We start from the raw sequence: 4,363 nt of genomic DNA, 5'->3' as shown, positions 1-4,363 counted from the left end.
AAAAAGGATGCTGCCTCAAGAATCAAGGAGTGGAGTTGGCTATCTGAGCCCCTTACTGCAAAGATGACTAAGAAGCAGTTGGATATAAGACCCTGCCAGAGAAACCAGTGCCTAGAAAGATTTCAGTTGTTCAAAATAATTAAATGAAAACAAGACAGGCCATGTATTTGAACTCCTCCTGTAATGGTTTATTTCCTGAGATTCCCAATACAGAATTTCTAGGAATTAAGGCAAGAAGACAATGTGCCTTGTAAGCTCCTGCACAAGGTTTCCCAGAGAAATAATACTCGAGACCTCAGAGCAATATTGGGCCAGGGGCTATACTAAGTTCTTCAGCTTCCTCAAAGTAACAACTTAAAAATAACCATATAGAGTTTGCCTTAAAAGAAAGTCTCTAGGTAGCTACAGCCTATCAACAGAGTAGCAGTCTAATAAAAAGAAAGAGATCCTATACATGGCTATAGGAACTAGGCCTTGAGAAACTAAATTGGATCATTCTACCTAAAATTCCCAGCTTGCCCGTTAGAAGTTAAAACTCTAGAAACATTAATGACCCATTAAGTTTTCACCATTAAAAGAATGCTTTATCCCACGCCTTCACTTGTTCTTTTCTTTGCTCTCAATACATGTGTTTCCTTCTTGCATGTGGAATATATTTTCAGTGGTTTTTTTTGACTCTTCAGCCATGCAAATCTCTGCCCCCTACTCCTTTATTTCCTCCTTGGTAAATAATGTTAATCTTCCAATAGGAAGTGGACTATGTTATCATCAAGCACCATTTATCCTGTCTCCTTACTTATGAAGAAAGTTACTGGGCCATGCTATACACTTGGAATTCCTTAAGGATACTTGCTTTCTAGTAAAATACTTCTATATGTACATATATGTTTTTAAAAAATCTGTGAAGAATTCACTGAAGCATTAATCACCTTACATTGAGAAGCTAATAATGTATCAAAATGCACATAACAATGGCTAATCTATATACTATCTCCTATCAAATGTATCACCACCTCCAAATCTAGAGCATATGCTGGCATAAACTGTGTTACATCCCAGCTGAGTTTGAATCTTGCTTCAAAACACTGCTCAGTATTAATTCTCAGAAGATACATTATAGGACCATAGGAGTAAATGTTAGGCAAGTGGCTGAGGAATACCAATTACAGAACAAAGCCTTGAGTGCTCAAAGTGCTTCTCCAGAAACTGTTGCGTTCCCCATGGTATTTAGGAAGGACACTATTAAGAGACACCTCTAAGTATAAAGACAGGTCAACTTCATAAGTATCAGCAGATACATGCTTGATTTTATCTTATAATCTATAGACACTGCATTAGAATATGTAATGAATTCACACACCTTTTCCAAAGGAATACCCGATACAGAAGTAGCAACAAAGTTATAAATGACAATGATCAGATGAAATAATTTAGATGAAGCTTGTCTCTCTTGAAGAGATGGGGACTGGGCAAGTAGTCAGGAAGGAAATACAATGTGCTTTTAACTTTGTATGAAAAATAATGTTCAGTTTCCTGTTGCCGAACATAGTTCTGTTTTTGCCACATAAATCCTCTACTTCAAATTACTGTCCGAATGCTTTACTAAAATTCCGCTTCTGGCCTTTGTTTTGGAATCTGTTACTTTTGTTGCCACCTCCTGATCGCTGTCCTCTGAAGCTTCTATTTCTTTCCCGCTGTCCCCTGAGACTTCGATTGCCTTCCCACTGTCCCCTGAAGCTTCTGTTTCCTTCCCGCTGTCCCCTGAAGCTTCGATATCCTTCCCGTGGTCCTTCTAGCTCTGGTTGCTCTGTGGCCACAGAAAGCTGCCAGCGCCGTGAATCATGCCATTTTTCCTGTACTTCTGTTACTGATGCAGTAGGGATATCAAAGCAAACACCCTGCTTGCCTTTGAGAAAGACCATTCCCTTCACTTTGGAATCAATATCCTCACCCAGTTGCTCTTTTAAGTTCTTTCCAAGCATAACTAATATTTGGCATTTCAATTGAGCACTGCAAGATCATGGTCACAAAACCCACATCTGAGTTGATCAAGGAGCGCTGGTTGACTGACGTGGCACCTGAAATATGGGCCAGGGCTGCTGCCAGGGCTTCCACGGCTCCCTTCTCCTCGATCAGCTTCTCGGCTGACTGCTTGAAGTGAGCAATCGCAGTGGGAGGCACAGAATCCAAAAGCCTGATGGCATCTTTGCTAGAAGCTTTTATTATCTCTGTTGCAGAAGGAACACCTATCCTCTTAAATTTAATTCCCGCTTTTTGCTCCACTTGGGCTAACTGATATTCTTCCTTGTGCTGATAAAAGCAGATGCAAATCCCAGTCCTTCCAGCTCTACCTGTTCGCCCAGAACGATGAATGTAGGACTCCACATCCTTTGGTGGAGAACTCTGTACAACCAGATCAACCTCGGGGATGTCTAACCCACGTGCAGCGACATTGGTTGCAACCAAAACTCCAAAATCACCATTTCTAAAACCCTTCAGGGTGATTTCCCTTTGCTTCTGTGGAATGTCTCCGTGTAATGACTGGGCATCCTGCCTTATGGACACATTCTGTGACAACTCCTGGGCTTCTTTCTTGGTTTCACAGAAGATGATAGTGCGTCCTTGATAACCACTGTACACTCGGATCACGTCCCCAGTAACTGCTGCCCTTTGAGTCCAGTGGCACTTGATAGCCAGATGCTCTACAGTTATTGCTGTTTTCTGGGTCTTTTTACCAATCAGGTCCACTTGTTCATATGTAGATTTCATGTATTTCTTAGCAACATTATAAACCCAATGAGGGCAAATTGCAGAAAAAAGCAATGTTTGGGGATTGTCTTCTGAATCTTTCTTGTATGCCACACATAAAATCTCTTCCACTTGATCAGCAAAGCCCATGTCCAACATCTGGTCAACTTCATCCAGGACAACATGCTTAAGTTTGGTGAGATCTAGCTTGCCATTCTGCAGGTGGTCTTTGATACGACCTGGTGTCCCAACCAGGATATCAATCCCATTCCGCATGCGTTCAATTTGTCCTCCGTAGGGAGTTCCACCATAAAAACAAGCCACTGCCAGCTTTTCTGTGACGTCACTGAAGTCTCTGCTTACTTGACTTGCCAACTCCCTTGTGGGTGTAAGAACCAGTACCTGAGGGGCACGGCCTCTCTTCCAGTCTTGCAGTTCTCCCTGAAGTTTCTCAACCAAAGGGATAGCAAAGGAGAATGTCTTCCCAGTTCCTGTCCGTGCCTGTGCAATCAAGTCCTTCCCACTACAGACGTGGTGAAACGTCTTTGCTTGTATAGGAAACAGGAAGGTCACCCCACGGGCTTTGAGAAGTTTAATAGTTTCTTCAGATATGGGAAAATTAGAGAAAGCTCCTTCTTTTTGCTCCACAGTTATTTCCTGCTCTAACTCACTGTTACTTTCTTCACTGGCAGCTTCCTTGGAGTCGGAGTCAGGTCCAGAGTGAGGGAATCCATTCTTCAGGTTGGGGCTTTTCTCTCCTATTTCTCCATTCATTTCTTTTTCTTTCTTCATTTTCTTGGACTTAGGTGCACCCAAGTCATCCTCAGAAGGCTCCTCATTTTTTATTAGTTTTTTGGTTTTAGGAGAAACAACTGTCTTTTCACAGGGCTCCTTTGATTTTTTTGCACTTTTGGTTTTAGGAGAAATAATGTCATCTTGAGATGGCGCCTCTTTCTTTTTTGCCTTTTTGGATTTAGGAGAACTCATGTCAGCCTCAGAAGGCCCTGCTTTCTTTTTAACCTTTTTAGCTTCGGGAGAAATTGTTTTGTCCTTTTCTTCTGCTGCCTCTTCAGTCTTATTAGATTTTGGCTTCTCTTTTTTACCTTTCTTCTCATTTTGCTTTCGTGGCATCTCCACTCTCGCCATGGCCGTATCCGACTCCAAATCCGCGTCACTAAGAAGTTTCCCTGGCATCACTCAGGACAAGCAGAATAGGCCGACCGCTCTCGTCTACCGCATGGAAAGGAAGAGAATGCCCCTCCTTTTTCATTTCTAATTCTACTGATTTGAGTCTTCTCCCTTTTTTTCTTGATGAGTCTGGCTAATGGTTTATCCATTTTGTTTATCTTCTCAAAGAACCAGCTTTTAGTTTTATTGATCTTTGCTATAGTTTCCTTCATTTCTTTTTCATATATTTCTGATCTGATCTTTATGATTTCTTTCCTTCTGCTAACTTTGGGGTTTTTTGGGCTTCTTTCTCTAATTGCTTTAGGTGTAAGGTTAGGTTGTTTATTTGAGATGTTTCTTGTATCTTAAGGTAGGATTGTATTGCTATAAACTTCCCTCTTAGAACTGCTTTTGCTGCATCCCATAGGTTTTGGGTCATCGTGTTTTC

At 41.5% G+C, this 4,363-nt stretch overlaps 1 pseudogene; it reads right to left on the bottom strand.

Annotated features, from left to right (window-relative positions):
- Nucleotides 1-219: 219 nt before the first annotated feature.
- On the bottom strand, nucleotides 220-3,996 carry LOC132495324 (nucleolar RNA helicase 2-like; annotated as a pseudogene).
- Between the last annotated feature and the right edge of the window lie 367 nt (nucleotides 3,997-4,363).

The sequence above is a fragment of the Mesoplodon densirostris genome, chromosome 8 (genome assembly GCF_025265405.1).
Source record: "Mesoplodon densirostris isolate mMesDen1 chromosome 8, mMesDen1 primary haplotype, whole genome shotgun sequence".
NCBI lineage: Eukaryota > Metazoa > Chordata > Mammalia > Artiodactyla > Ziphiidae > Mesoplodon > Mesoplodon densirostris.
This window is presented reverse-complemented; position numbering and strand designations above follow the sequence as displayed.